Source organism: Camponotus floridanus, unplaced genomic scaffold, assembly GCF_003227725.1.
Source record: "Camponotus floridanus strain SB8 unplaced genomic scaffold, Cflo_v7.5 scaffold102, whole genome shotgun sequence".
Classification (NCBI taxonomy): domain Eukaryota; kingdom Metazoa; phylum Arthropoda; class Insecta; order Hymenoptera; family Formicidae; genus Camponotus; species Camponotus floridanus.
Genome location: NW_020229218.1, coordinates 358,354 through 379,329, shown reverse-complemented (window position 1 = coordinate 379,329; position 20,976 = coordinate 358,354). Strand labels below are relative to the sequence as shown.

The window sequence follows — 20,976 nt, the reverse complement described above, 5'->3', positions numbered from 1 at the left end:
CCGTCGCAAGAGAGATTGCTGAGAGTGAAGATGAAAGGACGAGAGAAGGAGAGAGCGATTAAAATAAAAGAAGATGCTGTCGAGTAGAACATCGCGATGTGACCGAATTAATTATCGGTTTTTGCCGCGACCTCGCTCAATCCGCATTTTTTTGCGGGCACGCGCATTTGTATCTCTCCTTCCGTAACTCTTCCGTCTTCTTTCACGGCGAATGTACGAGTCGCGTTTAATCCAAAAAGACTATATCCGTAAACAAAGTGCAGGGCGCAAAATTTTTCTTCCTTCATCCGTCGTGCATCTCTCATTCTACACTAGTCTCTGGCGCTTCAATTTTTTCCATCATCATTTCTAACTCGAAAAAAAATTAATCCGTCTTCTTTCACACATGCGTTAGATATCTCTTTGTCTTTCGGAGCTTAGTAATTAATTTCTCTGATAAATCATCGATAAGTCATATTTTACGTATCTTATATATTTTGAAGGATCGGAGCATTTATCAAATGAAAGGAAAATAAGAATAATGTTGCAACTTCTACGACGCACGAGAAGAAACGCTTGCGCGTATAATTCAAGGCTGTTTCAGGGACAGGGATTAATTTCCTGAAAATAATGAAGCAATTAAGGATCGCTAATAAGTCAGTCGTCATCGTGAGCAATCGACTTGTTGGAAGATATCTGAAAAGTTTGTCTTTTTACGCTTTATACAGAGGACCCCGCCGCCGGCATTTGTCGATAAATGCGAGCGCGATCGATCATCACGCGCCCCTGCATTCGCCCGCGGCGTTAATTCATTCGTGCCGTGGTTTTCGATTTTCCATCTTCAAAAATGCGCGCCGGTAAACCGACGGGCGTTCATTCAATTTATTTTCTCGCCGCGGATAAAAATATTTTTTTCCCGTTGCCGCGAGCTGTGCAAAAAGACTAGCCGTTTCGACAACTAAATTAAAATGCGTATCTTCGAGGCCGCAAACTGTTCCGATCACCGGCTTTCGAATTTCGACGAGTTATTCCGAATAAAGGTAACGCAAAGAACTTTACAAATTCTTGACAATCCACGCAAGAGATTGATCGCACGATTCGATCGTATGTAATTTAACACGCGGAGTCCATTAATTCACGTGAGAATCTATCCAAAACGTGTCATGGAAATTTGTAGTCTTCTCACGATGTTTTATCCTAAAATCGCGCGCATTACAATTTTTTAAGTCTTTAGATCCTCGCGAAAAGTAGCGGCGACTGACATCGAATGTAATCGTAAATCACTCGCGAAAATGGGCAGCTCATTAATAAAAAGCCTTTATCGGGGTGAGGAAGTGACGTTCGCTACTGTGGTGGAAGCTCGAAACTGGCAAGATACCAAGTCACGAACACAATACACCCAGAAATTCCGACACGTTCTCCATTCGAGCCAATCGAAGGGGGCTCGCTCGCCTGTCTGCCTTGTCTGAAAAATGTCGCGATGTTCCGTTCGAAACGCGCCTGTCGCCCGATCCGAAATCGCGATTAAACCCGGCAAATGATAACAAAGACTCGCGATTCCGAAAGGATCCAGCGCCCGGATAACAATAGGGAATTAAATTCCACTGATGTCGAGGAAAGAACATTATACCCGGACAAAGCAACAAAGTGCTCTACGCGCGGCTTTCGTTTAAATCTGTTAACGTTGTAAGAGAACCGAATGGATATTCCTTTTTTCTGTTTTCATGAGGAAAAAAGCAGCGGGGAAAGAAGCTCGCGTTTCATAATAAAAATCACAGCCTCGCGTGACGTCACAATTGAAACGCGAAATAATTGGCAACGAGACCACTATAATGTCGTCCATCCGAGGGATCAAAGCCCCCTCGCTTCCTTTAACGTGCCGACGTGGCTTACGGCTATAATTGCACGACGTATGCGCGTACATATATGTATATATATATGTATACATATGCATATATAACTATATATCCATTCGTAATAGCGGGTTGCAAACCATGCCGAGAGCTTTGTGGCAAACAGGAAACAAGCCACGCCGCTGAATACTCTCTACGAATCTCCTCGTATCTCTCCTCCCTCGCTATATATTCTTTTCTTCTCGTATCATTTCGACAACTCGAATAAAAACACGGAACAATCAGGATAAAGGGAGAGTCGACGCCCTTTTCTCTCATCGAGAGAAATAAATTTCAATCGAATCTCACTTGAAATTTACATGTAAGAAATTGCAACGGATTTCTTTAAATAAATAGAAGTAACGAGGAAGATTTGCAAGATTTGTTTTATTAATTTTGCTCCTGTTTTTGAGTGACGTGACGAAACAGTATTATTGTATTTGCACTAACATCGTGAGAATTTGATTACCCCTTTGTCGTGACTTTCATAAGAGCGACGTTGACGCGCTTAAGTGCATTTCCGTTAAATGCGACGACGATCCCTCAAGCTCGGCGAACCGATCCTCGCCGAAGGTGTGATTGCACGAAAGCGAACATTGGCGAAGCGGCTTTAGTTTCCGCTCAATGCGAACGTCGAGGTTCAGTCGATCGCTCTAACCAGCAGAATGTTTTAAGGGATTTCCCCCGTGCTATATTTACCGTTAAGTTACTAAAGATACGAGAGGTGTGGAACGCAATGCGCGAGATCAGTCTCGGTTACACTGTAAGCTGTTTACATCTGCTTGATTGGATCTACGTCTGCACCTACACATATACACACACACAGAGAGAGCTGCACTCAGATTAATTACCTACGTCAGTCGAAAATTAGAGCGTTGCACTCACTCGAGGGAGATGCGAAATCTGCAAAACTCTAGAATAACTTATTTTCGAATACATTCTGCGAGTAAAAAAAAAATAAAAGATTTAGGGGAGACTCCCTCAAGATGTATCAGTTACAAAAAAAAATGTCGAATATGTTTATAATTTCCGGGCATTAGACGTCCGATCATAAATATCGAGCTAATGCGATAATTATGGCACGCAGGTAGACAAAAAGAGAGGCTCTCTAAGCTCCGCCGTGATTGGTCAATTTGTCCAAATAGATGTTCGTCGTTGGACGTGAGCTTCTTATTTTCACACGAAACCGCCCCGAAGCGAAAGGTAAGCCTCGGAATAGCGGCAATTAGAATTGTCGGACCTTTTTCGGAGAATCCGCCCGAAACCTCTCGGTCCATCTCTCGCTTCTCTCGGTGTGCATCCCACCGCCCACGGCGCGGTATGATTGAACACCGGATCATTTGGGGGATTTAGGAATCAGACGGATCAAGAAAGGGAAGAACCTGTTCCCTCCGTCCGGCGATGTTTTATTGAATTCGATAGTGCCGCGCGTATCGTATCCGAGATTAGACGGGATTATGTAAAGCGACACGACGGATTATACCTCTTTACATATATCTATGCGAGATTTCTATTAATATTTACCGAGATTATTTTTAGCGAAAATATTATTGCTGTATTATACGTTATTTAATATAATTACGTATTTTATATATGTTTAAAAGAATATTGTGTATAAAATATTATGTAAATTATAAAATTACAAAGTAATATTGCAAAATTAAAAATATTAATATTAGATATATAATTAATATAAAATATTGCATCTTTTTTATGATATGTCTCATATTGATTAACAAGATGACTTTTGCATGTGAATTCAAGTAAGAAACATCGCTTTATATAAGTTGCAGTGACAGAAATGTGGAAGTCGGTCGAATCGATCGTAGCTGTCTCGTTTATTTCGATGACGAAGCGTCAGCTGCACTTAACCTAATGAAAAATGTTGTAGAGCAAATTTTTTTAGCGGATATTGCGCGCACACAGAGACGTGCATTAGAAATCCGGAAATGTATTATTTTCTTTTTTTACAAAATATCAAGAGATATTTTTGCTCTCACCCTTTTTTGCTCAATGTTTGCCTAAACCTCTTGGGAGAGTTACCGAAACGACAGATTTAACGTTCTCGTATGTTGCGAGATATCTTTGATATTTATTTATCTGCCTCCTCGGGCGAGAACCTAGGAGCTAATAAATTCAATGGAAAACTGGCGCGAGCTTATTTTGATCCTTCAGATAAGGGCGCATAATTTAAGATGAAAAATATATAAGTGAGAACGCGCGAGAAAAGAGGAAGGAGGAATAAAAAGCATATTTTTGGTTGAGATGCGTAGCACTCGACATGCGAAGCCAAAGGTCTTGAAGGCGAGATTTCTCGGATTTCCTTATAAGCGTCTTATATCTTCGTCCATTTCTCATCCGAGAGATGCGTTTCTCGGTACCGATTGTCGGCTGATATATTCCAAGAGTTCGGAGAAATCGGCCAGAATGGAAAATATTCTGTCGTGGATCTTTCATAGAGTCTGTGGCAGATTGGATCCGTAAAGCGAGAGCAAGTTTTTGCGAATATAAGATTCTCTCGTTCGTTTAAAATATTTAAATAATTGAAAATGCGCATTATATATATGTAGTAAGAAAAATATATGATGATTGATTTATAGTATATCACAAGCTTATTGAAAATTTGATACTTAATAAAAGCAAAGACGGAGTGGCGAGAGAATATTTCAGGTTGTATCGACTTGCCAAAAATTTACGCTTCCACAAAATAATCTCTCCCTTTCTCATAATATTCTCGTGCGGTTTCTGTCAATACGAGCAGATAATTTTCTTGTTTCGGAGGGAAGGAAGGCAGAGGAAGTCGGCGGAAGAACGCAAGCAGACAAGGTGGTCCAGAGTCTCGGATTATTGCGAACGCTGCGGTGCGGTCTGGAGTGAAGACAAAGCGTGGGCCCTTTTTCTTTTTCAACGAGGTACTACGGATTATGATCTAGGTCTGTCTATTCCTTGTTGTTTCTGTTGTAAAAAATATTTACGACTCCCACGCAATCGACACTTTTATTTCGCGTTTGACATTGAGCAGACGCATTCGTCGTGTTCAGAGGGATCCAATTTTTTTCCGAAAACACGGCTGCGCCTATTTCTCGGCACGAATAATTCGGACACACGAGTTTGACGTGATAAGTTGACAGTTACACAACAGATGATTGAGCATAAGAAATTAATAGTCTGAAACTCGTTTCTCTTTCTCAATTACTCGGAAGCGATTTTCATTTCCGAGTGTCTTTTGCAGAAAAAATATATAGTCACTAAAAATCATTCAAGTATTTCAAGATCAAAAGGCAATAAAAATTTTATAAAGATTCTTCATATATCGATAAAATTATTTCTTCGTTTACTGACAGATCCCGTTGTGCAATTTCCGGAAGTTATGCGCTTATATTATTTTCACAATTTTAAATATATATTCAGAAATTCATGGATGCACGGTCGTTCGAATAAGTGAGGAGGATTGCGCGGGAACACAATTATCAACGTTTATATTCGATCCATCTCCGTTTCTATGTCGACGAGTTAAATGCGTCGTGTAAAATATGCATTCGTGATTTGATGTAACCGCATAAGAATCATTCGAGATGCAGCTCTTGCAGGACCTTGGCGGTCATCAAAAGTAAGCGCGCGAGTACTTTGCGCTCGCTGAATATTTATCAGGTGCCTCTAATAAACCTTTACGTAAGCGACGTCGTCGATCGGCGCGTTTGGGAATCATTGGGAAAACGGCGCGTCTCACGATGGAACAAAGGCAGCTTCGAGGGAAATCGTTGACTTTTAATTGGCGCCATTTAGCATAATAGCAAACGGCGGCTCGGAAGTTGAACGAGCCTTTTTTCCTTCGCATTACCGTTGTAATTGTGCGCACAATGAATTCGTATTACAAAATTTGCGGCCGGATATGGGCGATAGGCGTGAAATATCGTATAAAAGTTTCGATGTATGCTCTTTCTTTGTCTCTTTCTTTCTCTGTTTCATGACCCAACCCTATACTTTATGTCCTCGCCTGCTCGAAAATACGCGCAGCCGTTCATCCGTTGCATTATTTTTGGAACCACCAAGCATTCCTTTCTCATCAAGCATTCCTTTCACAGAGCGGTATTGTAACTTTTAAAAAAAATTTACAGTACAATAGAAAAATTTATAATTATAATTACAAGCCGAGATTTTTAATAAATTCTTTATCACAAAAATATGAAATAAAGAGAGGCGAGAAAAGGACAAATTACAGCGCGATGGGAGAAACGTGGAGGCCGCGAGAACGATTATGATCGACCTCCCAAGTGTTTCCGAATAATGTGGTATAAAAAACGGAAAAGACGAGAGGCCCAATCCTCATCAAAGTCACGCACGCACCTAAAGCGAGGGTTAATGGAAACGTTAACGTCGACACGAAACGCTGTCTTCTCCCGAAAAGAGTTTCGGGCGTGATATCTTTTTTGTATGTACAAATTACACGGATGCTGCTCCAGAGCAGCGAAAACGATATCCAACGTGCCACATGTAGAAGAGAATCTTCGATAATTGCCTGGTCAGGCGTAAAATTTCGTATTCGATTTATTTAAATCTCTCTTTGATATTCTATAAAATGTCCGATAAGATTTAAGCTCATCGAGGCTTCGATTCAAGGATATACATTTCCCCGAAATAATTGCCGAATCTCATCAAAATCGTGACACCATTTTCTTTCAGTCTCTCTCTCTCTCTCTTTCTCCCTGTATTCCTGGGATTTTGTCGCAATAATTTGCGCGTGACAGAGCTTATTGATCCCAAGTCGAGCTCTCGTTAAAACAAGTCTATATCAATATCGTCGATGAAAATTCACGTAGGCAAGCTCATCAGTCTCACGCGTACACTTTTGCAAATACGTCCCGGGTTATATCGCGACGCGTATACGCACTTCGCTCGACGATTCGTACAGACGATCCATTGTTCTCGTTTAATTGGTTTTCCCTGGGAGACCCTACAAAAATTGCCGGGCGAGCGTGTCAATCGTCTCGCGATTGATCCGGAAAAGGAAAAAAGGATTTCACTCGCTCTCCCCAACGAACTCTATCTCGTTGCAGCACGAGGCATCCATTTTCGCGAGATTACATTTCCGCGACGACAGTACTCGCAAGAGTGTAGGAGGGTAAAGATGCCGTATATGGGCGTCACATCGTCGCGTCTCTATAGATCACTCCTCGCTCGAGATTATACGTATGTATGCGTCGATACAAAAAAAAAAAGAACCGGGCGCGAGACGACGCGACGAGTCTCGCGACGCCTGGATATTCTCAACATTCCGATAAGCGACAGCGCAATAGGACTTTGCAGATAATTCATCTGTGGCGACTCGACACAGACGCGACGTAAAAACTAATTTGAATTAAATCAGTTTTGCATATGTCTCTCATAAAAAAAAAAAAAAAAAAAAACAATATATTAATTGAAACAAATATATTTTCGAGAGATTTTTGTTTCGCTAAAATTTCGACTCTTAATACGAAACGTTCAATATGTGCAGCGGGGTTCGTTTTAATAATACATAAAGTAAGGTAAATTCAATATTAACTATCCCGTAACTGAGCCAAACTTCCAAGGCTCCCAAACCCCCCCCCCCTCTCTCTCGAAATAGGCGCCTTTCATTAAGGACGAGTTATTCTGTAGCTTTGTTTCGCTGTCGACGAATTCGCGAATTCCAAGTACTCTTGGAACGGGTGTCATTTGCCCTGGCACGCCTTTCGAGAGGAAAGTTTATTTTCGATCGTCGAGTCGCGCGGGACAATCGCCGCGGATATGCCTTCGGCAGCCGGATTTAATTAAAACTTTTACGACAATAGAGATGACTACGGGAGGGAGGGGGTGCATGAAAGAGAGCAAGACCTTATCCTCGACTAATCAATCGACATCGCGATAATCGGGGGAAAAAAGAAGTGTGTCAGACAGCTCTAATGAGTTAGCGGAGAACGGAAAAAGGAAAACCGAGGATAGAAGAAAAGATAATGACGGAACAGAGATCGATATACCGAGTCGCTCTTCCGGTTCCACGTCCGAAACGAGCGGGAAAGCTTGCCTTTGCGCCGCCAACAGCCGTCCGAAATGCAACGCTAGTGCGTACGTGTGTACTTATGTGCGTCTGTGCGTGTCGCGCTCGTGCAGGACGGGCTGGTTAACGAGCATAAAATTGGTGGCGATCGATCGCGAAAAAAGATCGAGCGGAAAGCTCTCCTCCGGTGCGTCCTCCGCGACGGGATTTTTTTTTTTTATCCAGCTAGGTCGACGAACCGTTCGCATCGCGAAATTGCGGTTCGCGTCGTCGACCCTGAGGGGGAGGGAGAGGGAGGAGAATGGGGGGGTCAAGGGCTTGAATGTTTAACTGCGAGCTCTTAAACAGGCAGTAAAGTAGCGTAATGCGCGTCTGTCGGCCAGGAGTTGATCGATGATTCCTTGGGACAAAAGGCCATATCGATTTTATTGCCTAGAATATATCAACAGCTACGCCTGGGAGGGAGAGAGGCGCGCGGCACCGACGATCTTATATATTCTTTGCACCGGCTGGAAACGTCTGGCACGGTCGGTTCTAAATGAGGCTCTCTCGAAAGAAGAGAAAGAGAGAGAGAGGGGGGGCAGAGAAGCGGTGTAAAATAAAATGACACCGGTGCGCGAGGCACCAGACGCGGAATAGCCGCGGCCAGTGCTCGCCGGGATGTTTCCTCGGCGAGTTTATGCAGTTAAATCGTCATTTAAACGGCGCATTACATTTAACTGCCTAAATATGTCGTAATAAATCGTAAATACTTCATTAGGGAACACGTAGTCTCGAAGCCGAATGAGAAAGAAACACTCCCAAACGTATCCATTAATTGCATGATTTTATTTTTCCATCTCGGAGAACGGAAAAGACGAAGCTTGTAAGAATATTATCCGCCGAAACTTTTATACGTATTCTTTTTCCGTAATATAGAGCAATATTAAAAATAATAAAGATGCACATTCGAGTATTTGCTCAAGAAACTTTATGAAATAGCATATTACACGACGTAGGACGGATTCATTGTTGCAATATCGTTACGACGACGTTTATTTCCTCGACTCGGGATGATTTATGAGCATGTAGATGCACGATTAACGGGGCGACGTCCCAAAGCGAGTCTCTAGAAATCTCCGTAACAAATAATGCAACTTTGTCGCGCGTGTGTCCTTAACAAACGCCGTAATTTATGCCAAGCGACTACGCGGACACCCCGTCCTTTGACGCGACGCGAGTAGCTTTGAAGCTTCAAAGAAAGCTGCTCGAAACGTTTCCGATTATTCGTTTCGTCGACTATTCGAAATTGGCTGCTCGTTCTTAAACCTCTTCTAGAGAGCCAGAGACAGTTGGTCGCCGCGATCGAGAACGCGCACGTATCGGGACGTGACGGTGCAAATAAATTTTCAAACGAGGTAAAAAAATCGTCCCTTTCGAGCCGTATCTCTTCAAACAACTCGACAGCTCACGTTGTCTTACCTCTAATTTTTGTCCTTTTTTTGTTTTTGTTTTTCTTTTGGAATTCCATTTTACGATAGGACGGATACGATAACTGTCAGTCGGACGTAATTTTGGGTGGAGTTACGAAGTGCAAGCTTGAGCTTCCCAAGCGCAAGACGCGATAATTAATATTCACCAGGCATGCGTTGCATAGTCGCACTTTATAAACGTCACGTACATGGAAAACGTCTACACGCGGAAGGTATACTAAAACAACCGAGGGAGAGAGGCCTTTCACCCCTGTCCTTTTTCGACTGCTGTACAATTTCAAACGCGGGCTCTCGGCGTCCCTTTATTGCGTTTCATTCAATCATCGCGGAAGCGGCGACCTCGTTAAAATTTTATTGGATGCATAAACGATTCGCGAACGCTGCTTTCTAATCTTATCGTTCCCAAATTATTTTTAAAAAAAATCGATAGCGTTTCATTCTCTTTTTTATTTCTAAATTACGCTCGAAACATCGACAATTTCATCCTAAATTCCTATGCAGGAGAGCGTAATAAATTACGTGCACCGTAGTTCACGATGCATCGAGGCGAATAACGCTATCTCCCTCCTTCCTCCTTCACTTGGGCTAAAGCCTCAAGTTCTCCCAAAGGCCTGGAACAAGTTTAAGCGGGAACGAATTTGAAATCACGGACCTCTAGAGATTTCTCCCTCTTCCTCTCGTGAAGAGACGTGGTAGCAGGGAAGAAAAAAAGGATCACGAATCCGTTAGGAATATATTATGTACGTGAACGTGTAAGTCAGCTGGTCGTGATAAGACTTCTCTGTCATGCTTTTTCCGAGTCACAAAATCAAATCAAACATTGCGGGTCGCGCGGTTAAGGGCGCTGAAAGCGCTCCAGGAAGGGCCACCATCATCATCGAGGAGGCTCTCGAAAGTTGGTTCTCGAAACGCGTAAGGAGCCCGTCGAGATGTTATTACGACAAATATTATCTTTCGGGACGTCCCTATTCTCGGTTACGCTTGCGTGGAAGCACAGGTTTCTAAACACACTCTCGATCCACTTTCTTCCGCGAATGAACCTTTTACTTTTATCGCCTCTTCACTTCTTCGGAGGAAATTGTCCTTGAAGACGACAGCGTTACATCATTGTCCGGATCATTACGTTAAAATCTTCCCCCGGACAAGCGGATTGATTTAAATCCGACTCTTAAAATTTACGCGGATAAAGCTCTTGGCATTATTTCTCGCGATGCATTAAAGTCACACAAACAACACTCTTGACAAATATATGAATACAGAGACAGTTTTAACGTCTCGCTACGTCACGCTTTTAAACTGATATTATACAACTGGCCATCGATCAAATTGATTTATCGCCCATCTGTATTTACCTGAAACACTGCTAATTTCCGTTTACAAATATAAACTGTATACAGATGCGAATATCGGGATTTTATGAATTCGCGTACGTTATCATGATGTAGAAGATGCATCGTGTGACTATTAATAAATTACGAGCGCAATTCACGTATTATGCTGAGTAAGATGGAGGATTAACGGGCTTATATTTTCACAGTTATTACGAATCAATTTTATGCGAATTATTTTTTCCTCCCGACCTACTTTATTTATAGAAAATTAAACGTTTGTTGCGATATGGAGATATCGTTTTACCGAGATACCAAGCTTTCACCGATTAATCGTATAAATCCGAAATTAATTTCAATATGTTATAAAATATAAAATAACGACGAAAATCTGCAATATCTCGTTATTGGCAATCATGTGACATCTCTACGTACCGAAAGAAATTGCATTCGTTTTTCCTTTCATACCGGAAGATTTTATTAGACGACTCGATGGACATCATGTGTTTTTTCTTCCGGATATTCGCAAAGCAGATACAAAGGAAGAAACGCAATCTTATATGACCAGTTGTAAAATCCTAAATAAACCAACATTTTTTTCGCATCTTCAATGCGAGAGATTTCGTGATCAAAATAGAGATGAGATTAGGACGAGAGATTAAGTAAAATTTTCTCTCGGCAGTAAACGTGCAAAAAGTAATCCTACATTTTCTCTAATTTCTTCCGAGCGGAAATTTAAATATAAAAATATTTGGATTCATAATTTGTTGCCCGCACAATTCTTTCTCAAATCAATCTTGTTGATCGAAATAATAGATGAAGATTAAGAATAAGCAGTGATAGAAAATCTAGGCGTACGAATTTTGATTAATCGCACATAAAATCCTCAGAAAAAAAAATGTTTAGAAAAGCCCGTAACATCTTGATTATTTGGAATGAAAGAAGTGTGCTTAATTGTATTGCGTAACCATTGCGATGAGCGATAAAGGAGAGATTTAAATAGACGTGGGGCGTTTATTTTTGAAATTTTATCGCGAAGAAAACGCAAGTCAGAGGAGCCCTTCTTGCATGTATGACGGCACGCTGCCAGGCGCTTAATGCGTATGCGGGTACTTGTCGATTTGCATTTATATTTGACCGATGGCGACGCGGACGCTACGTCGAACGGCGCCGCGGTGCGCCAAGTACAAATGGCCGAGCGCGTTTTTCCAATAATCGCCGCGAACGACCTTAATATATCGGCCAGACCAGGAGTTTTACAGACGGCTGGAGGTCCGAAAATAAAATCAAGCCGACAACCAAGTCGGCGAGATCAAAGATCGCTTGAAAAATTCTCAACGGCGAGACGAATCGCGATGGGATTGTTCGTTCGCGAGTAAGAATTTCCTCCTGTCCTCTTTTTGTCTCTTCTTGATTACTTGTATAAAATAATTAAATATTTATACATTGAAATTAATCACGAAATAATTAAATATTTATACATTTAAATGTAAAATAATTAAGTATTTATACATTTAAATTGATCGGAAAATTTTTTGGGTTTCAATAAAACAAAGTTTGACGAGTTTTCGCGTGAAATTTTTTTCATTTTCAGAAAATGTCAGATTATGAAAATGGCTATCGATTTTTACTCGAAGAAGAAATTGGCTGCGCAAGATTTAAATATTGTCCGAAAAATATTTTCTTTCTAAGAGAGAAGACTCTTTTCTAGATCCGCTTTCGGCGTAATTCCGGCATTGGTAGCGCGAACGTATTTTCCAACGTGATTCCCTGCGTCCATAAATCGTCGCATGTATTTCTGGTACGACTCTTTAATCGATCCGAGTAATAATCAGTCGATTTATATTCTGGTGCGTTTCACGCTCACAATCGCGCAAACGCTTTTACGAATAAAGGAATAAAGGCCGGACTTTGTAATTGGCGAGACACATAGTGTATCATGCGTGACATAAACAACGCGTGTATTCAATTCGGCGACGTACAATTGACTCGCAAACAGGTTATCGCGACTGTTTTTAACGGGACGCGAATCGAGTATAAGTGTCGCCGTTTGTACAAATTATTATTTCCTCTTCGAAGCATCCGCGTGCGAGTTTATATTCCCCGATTCTATAAATATAAATTCTTTTATCATTTATCCCGTTCTTGGTGTCCACGGCGAGAAAGTCGCAAATGTGAATCAGGCAGGATTCCGCGTTCATTGAACGCATCGCTGCGTTCATTTCAAACAAGACGGTTTACGAGATTCGACGCGAGCAATTTTTCATGAAAATTTCCGACCGCGTAAAAGTGTTTTCATTTCGAGGGAATATTAAAGAATCCAATTTATTCCATCTTCAAACGAGAAACGCTCCCCGCGATATTTTTTTCACCTCTTTATCCTAATGCGGAAGATATGATTCTGAATCCTGATGAAGGAGGCTTTTTATTTGACATAAAAACTCGGATTTTACGCTCGCCGAGCCATTCGTTTTCCGATCTTTGAGATTCTTAACGCGCCGCGCGGCAACATGTTTCCCGTCTCGCGTTCTGAAAAGATTCCTCGCAAATTGTCGGCGAAAAAGCGCGAAATAAATTCGCCCGAAAGCCGGCTAATTGCGTGTCTCTCGCGGGCCGTCTTTTTATTTCTTTTTTACCTTCCACCGCGCGAAGGAGACGCGTATGCCGCGCGCATCGCCACGTGCGTACACACGTGGACATTCATGGGGCCAGTCGCGGTTACGGTCCTTTCCTCCCTTGCACGGGGGAGAGAGAAAAAAAAGAAGGAGATATTCGGGGAACGCGCGAGGGAGGAGCGGCGAGGGGGGATGCGCGCGGGAGTCGGAGAGACGAAGAGACAGGTTCGACGAAGAGAGCGAGAAAGCGCGTGCCGCTCCGAAGCCCTATACCCGCCGGTCGAAAGAGACCTCGGTGCTCAGTGCTACGATGGTCACCAAGCGGACAGGTCGCAGCCTCTCCAAGCCTCCTCGGGTCCACACGTCGTTCCTCCCGTTCGTCCCGACAGAGCGTACGTCTCGCTTAATCGCATCTAATTAAGACGAGTCTACCCGGGAGCTTTCGCGAGTGCGCTGCGCGCATACACTGTCATTGACCGTCTGCTCGCGGTAAATCATCGGAGATTTTCTCTCTCCCTCCCGTTCTCGCGCGACAAAGAGAGAATGCCGGGTAATTGTGTCACGGTTGATGTACGGATTTATTTTCGTTCGCGGTAGACTCGCCGTCGTCTTCATCGTTGTCTTCGTCAAAGAAATCGTCGCCTCGTCTATTCGACGCGATACGTTTCGGGCTGATCGCGGACCTAACGCGCGGTCGACAGGTTCTCCAGATAAAGCTCGCTTTATCGGAGCCAATAAATGAGACAAAGAATCGATAAACGTCAAGATAGAAGCGAATGTGGAGAAATGTCGCGAACGGGAGAGACGGTGATCCTTGATAAGCTATCGCTGTGAAGAATTCGGGAGCGCGCGAGTGTCACGCTCTTCGTGGACGTCGGCTTTGGAAGGAAGGTTCGCACGTGCTTCTGCCGCAGCCTCCCACCTCTCTGTACGAAGCACGTGGTCGCCGCCAGGGAACTTCTTTCTACACGACGTAAGACCCAAGACGCGATGTCTATCGTACTATCGCGATTTTCATCATCTGTTGATGATACAGATGCGGGAAGCTTTTTGCTGAAGAACAAGATTTTCCTTGGCAATATTTTACATTCTCCCAGAGAACAATATCCGTGCAATAATTTATTACCTTGAAAAATTGATAAAGTAAGATATATATATATTTATGCATCGAAAAATATTATGAGAAAAAGCCCCTTCCCCGACATCCGCGTTCTAAAAGCAACAGTGTGAATGGCCTCGCCAGACTGCCTTGGTTAGCTGCTAGGTCAGCCGTGTAATTTCTGGGCCGTACGTAATTTAACGCAGTTGCACTTACGTCACGCGATTATACAGTTTCCGCAAATATCCGTAAACCGTGTTGTTCGTCTGTTTTGAATGTCTGTTCTATTAAAGGGAGACGATCGTAATCTTTCCGCTTTTATGAAAGTCAAATTCCTATAGTATACAAACGTGCCTCGTTGCTTTGATTATTTCGTATAAGCGGATAACGAATTTCGGACCAAGAGATTTATTACTCTAAATATTTTTTTCAATATCATATATAACTCGTTAAACAGCTATAACTCGTTACAGCTGATAAAACTTAGGATCACGAGATAAGAATAATGAATAAATGAAGCAGGGCTTTTTTTGTCAGCCTTACGTGTTAAATCAACAGTGAAAGCAACAAAAATTACAGATTAAAATGCCATTTTTTCAATGTTCCGTCATTCGCGACCTTTATCGTATTTTTACTTTATCGGATATTATTGATATCCGAGGGTCATCAACCTCTCCACCGACTGAATCTTCCGGCCACTTGCGTCAACATTAATCGATTTTGTTCGAAGGGAGACGTGTCTTCACGATGCATTTACGATAGCTCTCACGTAGACATAGAAATTTTAAGCCCAGAGAATTTTGACAAAATAAATACATTTATTACAAATAAATTTTTTTTTGCGCGTTCACTAAAGATAACGTATATCTCAAATAAAGAAAGATATTTTCATTACAAAATCATAATATGTAGAATAGCTTCAAAATAAAATAGTGTTTAGACTAAATTTTTCAATAAAAAATGACTACCTTTACAAACAAAATATTATTATATAATTGAATAATTAATAATTAAAATAATTTTTACATATAATTAAATCAGGCTCGCACTTTCGCTCACATATCCGCCTTGCTTCATTTCATTTCCGGAAGCTGTGAAAAGAATTCCCGCGGCGATAAATGTCGTTCGAGTCTTGTTGCTTTATCGCTGACCTGTGCATAGATCGATTCGCGATGAGAAATTATACGCGATAAGGCACGTTCTCATCCGTGAGAATATCGAGAATCGTGTGTGAGTATTCATCGTTCACGTATGCGGAGATGATACTCGTGATGCGAGCAAGCACTCGGTTACCGTGAAGGATCGTCATCTATTTTATCAGTGGATTACCTTGTCGGAAATATCACTCGACGGATACTTCCTATTGTGATAAAAAGACACGCGCGCAAAGATTCAAGCTCGCGAATTTACAACTTTTTATCCTTCCGTCTGCGGAATTTGATCCGCAAGGACTTTCGCACATCATCGATTATCAACTATTTATTATATTTAAGCGGTAATAGATCGCATTGTTATTAAATGTCCTCGGCATTTGGAGTTAGAAATTTGTGTGAATCATGGTAAAATTTTATCATGTTATTATCGACGATTTATTTATAATTTATCATGAATCTAAAAATAGCAGAAATTTATAGTCTACCACAGTTTAATCATCTAATTTATATTCTGACGCTGTGTGTAACGAATTTTGAGTGAAATATAACATTAATATTATTTTATTAATATTTTTTTCTATAAATTCTACCTCGACATCGTCATAATATATTTTTAGATGTCTCATTTCTTTGTTGGCTAAACGCTCGTGTTACGTGAAATGAGCGATTCTAACGAAAACACACAACATCATTGTTGCTTAATATTCTGAAATGGGCTCTCCCGACGACTCTCCTCTTAGGTCCTAATAACGGAGTGATGTTTGCAAACTGGTTGCGGAAGAATGGGATGCTGTTCAGCATAATTCGTCCCTTCTATCCGTGAAAAGTGGAGCACGTGCCTCCGTGCATTTTTTCAACAGTCAAACGAGACAACACAATTTTTCCATAGTCATCCGGATAGTCGCGTCACCTTTTGTCCTTTTTCTGGTTGTTACCAATAATTCACGACTGTCTGCGTACATGCATAGTACGTATATAAGATAAAAATTTCGGGAAATTTTGATAAATGTGATTATTTTTGTAAAGATTGAACCCGGCCTCGGAAACTTTTTATTACCAAAATTCGTTAAAAATAGACACGAATGCTTGGGATTGCGAGACGTCAGCAATCTCGAGTTCCATTGTGCGAGAGGAGGACGCGAGAGGGAGCCGAAGAAACGCGCTTTTATTAATCGACGTGATCTTTGTCTCCTGCGACCACCGCGAAGAGACGACAACTGTCATCAAGCCGGTAGATTGCGCGAGAGAGAAGGAGAGAAACTCTGCGCATCGCGTAGAGACCCATGAACGATCGGCGCGGCGCAATTTGCCAATTTTATGCACACTTCGCGAATAATGATCGAAAGTAGAACACGTGACCGCGGCACGGCATTGTTCGCGGCGTGACAATGGAATCGGATGTTTTGTTGGGGATAATAGAGCGCGTGGCCTACACGCTAATGAAAGGGTTGCACCTTTGAATACATCGAATGCATATACGCGCGTATCTAGGGCTCAGCGGTGCTCAGATCGGGTATCTCGAGTCGATATAAACGTGGATGGATTCCGAGCCGTGTTTACGATCGATGCGTACGTTCGACTTCTCTCGCCACTTTTATTTTATTTCGTTTCATCTTATTTTATACCGCACACATCGTTGTATTTTACCGCACGATAATATCGATAAATGTTTCATGTCACGTGGAAAGTTTTAAGTTTGCGCTATATACTTATACTCCTAATTTGTTTTTTTTTTATTGTTTATCATTAACTCATGAGGCATTTGATGCATGAAAAAATCATCTCTATTATGCATATCAGCCCCTTTGCGCATGCAAAGCGTAGCGATGCATGAAGAATTATCTTTACTATGCATATAAACGTTGATTACCCGGCGACGGGGTTCATGCAGATCCGTGTGGTTCCTGTTTTGCAACAAGAAATATTCAAGGCTGCGCGGACTATATCAAGGCTAACGTAATGCATATCAATGTCGAATGAGCACCGTCGCCCTATAGGACGCGCGTGTCTGTTATAACACCCTTCGAGGCCAATGTCAGAGTTCGTACTTTAAAATACTCGTAGAACAATAGGAGGAAGGGGGAGGAGGGCTCTCTCTCTCTTTCTCCAGGCGCGTCTACGGCGACAGTGCCACTGCACATTTGCAAGTCTCGATTGTGCCGAGTACGCTATGGCAATGCGATAGCTTGAATGCGCGCACAATGTCGAATAGAAGAAACCAAAAGTGCGATTACCATTGAAGAGCGAGCGCTGAAAACCTTTCCCGCGCAACAGTTATCTCTCGCTGCTATTACTCATTGTCGCCGTGTTGTAGGTCGAAGATGCATTCGCGCGTATTGAAAGCGAACATTGAAGGCGAGGTCTGGTTGAATCGTTCCCCTGATCGAGTTAGATGTTGAAAGTGAAATCTTATCTCCGGACGTTGAATATCGCGACAAAAATTGAATTTCCATCATTTTTCGCGCGTCTCGAATTATTATTATTTATGATAAAACGCGAAGAAGCGGTCTTCTCCTCGAAATATGCGTTTCAAGAAAGAGAATATTTTAATGAGAATGTACGTATTATGTCTGCGTTTCGCCCATCTATCAAGAGAGTTTTGTTAGCTCTCGCGCGTACACAGACGCTAGCGGATGGTATTTTGTCGCACATATTATTTATTCACATCTCCCGTCACGTATATTCCACACGTTCCACATTTAGAATAACCCCGTCTACGAAACTAGTGAATGACTTCCGTTGCCGCGTCATAACAAGTGTATTTCGCTTTATCTCCGGTCTGATGTCGGAGATCAACGCGCGAAGCGTATAACAATTTAACACATACGTACGAAAGATTGGTCCCCCGCTGAATTTTTCAAAACTAAAGTAATCCAATGTGAAAAAAATAAATCCATGACTCGTTACTTCCGTAATTAAAATTTTACTCCGCGCTTTAATTTCTAATTTTGTTAAATTTCTTTTTTTATGCCCTTTAAAACAAACAAAAACTTAAAATCTTTTGTATGAAAATTGCTTGTAATATTTCCGAGGATCGTAAAAACCAATCGTGTTACAAGCAAAGACACTGTTTGCGTATAAGATTTCCGTACTCCAATAAGTCCGGCCCGAAGAAATGGTTGCAAGGAGCAAAGTAGTAGGTGTGACTCGCAAATATTTGCCCAACAAGAGAAAAAGGGATGTATAAATACACAGGAAAAAAGGATAAATCCAATGTTCAGTATTTTCCGACAAATGCAAGATAAATTAGCGAACGAATTACTCGCATTTCATAAAACGTTTATATACAAGCGCGATTCAGCTTTAATATGATATAAATAAATTAATAGGAATTTGATTCCGAATGCAATTTATAAAGTTTTTATTAAATTCCGCATTTTAAAACAACACGCAACATCTTTAAATTATTTTGATTTATTTTTTCGATTTAACTGAGTTTACGTGTATCATATCGTTTTATTAGACGAGAGTACACCTCATAGGAAACAGACCTCGTAGCCAACGCAAATAGACGTCCCCTTTTGTAGCCCGGGACTAGTTTCGAAATAATCACGGTACTCGAGACTTCTTGATAACTCGCGATTCAATTCCGAGCGGTTGTTTCGTATCTATGATCAGTGCGAGAATTTATTTTTAAAGGCGGACCATCATAGATTATATTAAAACCTTCGGATATCATTGAAATTCCAAGTGATTCGCCTCTATTACAGTCTGCTCTCCGCGCTATTAAATCGACTAGTTTCTCTTCTGATCATCTCAGTTTGAAGCGTAATGTTTTATATTAATAGAAAAATCCATGGGATGTGCGTCGCTTAAAATTTTCATAAAATTACAACGCTTCTTCGTTTGGTTATAAATGCAAATGTATAGAAAAATGTGTGAAAATTATAATTTTTACTTGAAACAGGGTGAATCTTGATATCTATTTCGTATTGACCGAGTATCCCACTCGGTTTTAGAAGGGTTATCCGATTTCACGCGGGAACAATGTAATTGGAACTTGAACAGCTCAGACTTCTACATATCGTCCGTCCGTTTAGACACGTAAAGTCACGAGACGTCGCAATGAGACACCGATGTGTAAAGGGAGATAGGGAAAGAGACAGGTCGACGGGTCAGGAATGCCCGTCCCTTGCACATGCGAATCGTAGGGCGATTACCGTAAAAATGCAGCGAAAGGAAAGAGGAGCGTATCTCCTCACTCTTGCATCGACAGAGAAATTACATCGCGTTACATCGTATTACGTGCACGGTAAGCGATACTTCAAAGTATCGCGCCAGCAAAATGCGAAACGAGCGTGAGGGATTTCTGCTGGCGCAGAAGGCGACGTAATTGGAGTAAATTCTACGAGACTTTGAAATATTATTGCGGGAGAGTAATTTTAAATAGAATTTTTCGCCAATTTTTCTCGTACTTTTGACCGACATAAGAGGATTTTTAAACAACAAATTTCAAAAGCCGACCGCGTCAGACAAGTCGAGTGAGGAAACGTCGGGTTGAAGAGTTATCGCGCAAAATCGGAACGGGATACCGATGAAATACGGGTTATGCATCCTTCGTATCGACTCGATTCCGATATACGTTCGATTCCGTCGCCTATCGTGAAATAGCGTTCGCCCTGTTACGTCTGGCGCGTACCTATAAGTCTTCAATCGCGCGATTAGTTATCAGCGGTGATCGCCGAGACACGAGAGAAAGAGAGACAGAGATAGAGAGAGAGAGAGAGAGAACCGGATCGAACCGAGTTTATTCATGGATCACCACGTGCCACGTGGATGGATAATTCTTTCTCTCGTGTCTGGTGTGTCCACCTCGTTCTCCTCTTCTCGCTGTCCGTGTCTTCCACGTGCTTTCTTTCGCTGTGAAACCAGTTGCGCGAGCGGACCGACATGTAACAGGGCCGAGTTAAATATTGCCGGCGATTGGCCAGCTGCGAGAGTAGGAAACGAGAATGCGTCTTGAGAGACGAAGAGAGAGAGAAGGGGAAAGAGGAGAGACGCGCATATTAATCGAGTAATTGCCGACAAGGCGTCGTCGCGAGTTACGGCTGTTTAGAAGCGACTGTTAAATGCAACGCGTGCACGGCACGTGGCATCGCGGATTTATTCTTAGCTCGGAAACTGCCACCTGAGATTCCTCTCCAAAGGGAAACAAACCGCAGACTATTGTCCCTGCGCTATTGGATCAAGAAAAGATACACCGTTGGAAAAGATTTCACAAATGATAGTCGAAGAACGCGAGAAAAAAAGATACATAATTAAAAATATATAATATATAAATCTTTAGTTTTAATTGACATTTTAATTTCAATATCGTAAATTTTATATTTTCTTACGTGAAACTCTACTAAAACTACTTAAGTATTCTGACAGCGTAATTTAGGAAAAGAATGATATTATTTTGATCGTTGCATACAT

The 20,976-nt window shown here is 41.7% G+C and overlaps 2 protein-coding genes across 5 annotated transcripts in view; one reads left to right on the top strand and one right to left on the bottom strand.

The window, feature by feature from the left end:
- LOC105259237 (mediator of RNA polymerase II transcription subunit 20) overlaps nt 1-20,976 on the bottom strand; it is a 76,361-nt gene that overhangs the window by 33,541 nt on the left and 21,844 nt on the right. The window lies entirely within an intron of this gene.
- LOC105259221 (facilitated trehalose transporter Tret1-2 homolog) overlaps nt 1-20,976 on the top strand; it is a 60,136-nt gene that overhangs the window by 22,563 nt on the left and 16,597 nt on the right. Inside the window, exon 1 of one of the 3 annotated variants that reach the window (XM_025410147.1) lies at nt 13,603-14,278. The exons of the other annotated variants lie outside the window; for them this stretch is intronic. The gene's annotated coding sequence lies outside the window, so the exon portion shown is untranslated. Of the gene's footprint in view, nt 1-13,602; nt 14,279-20,976 lie in introns of those variants that run through there. 3 annotated transcript variants of the gene reach the window in all.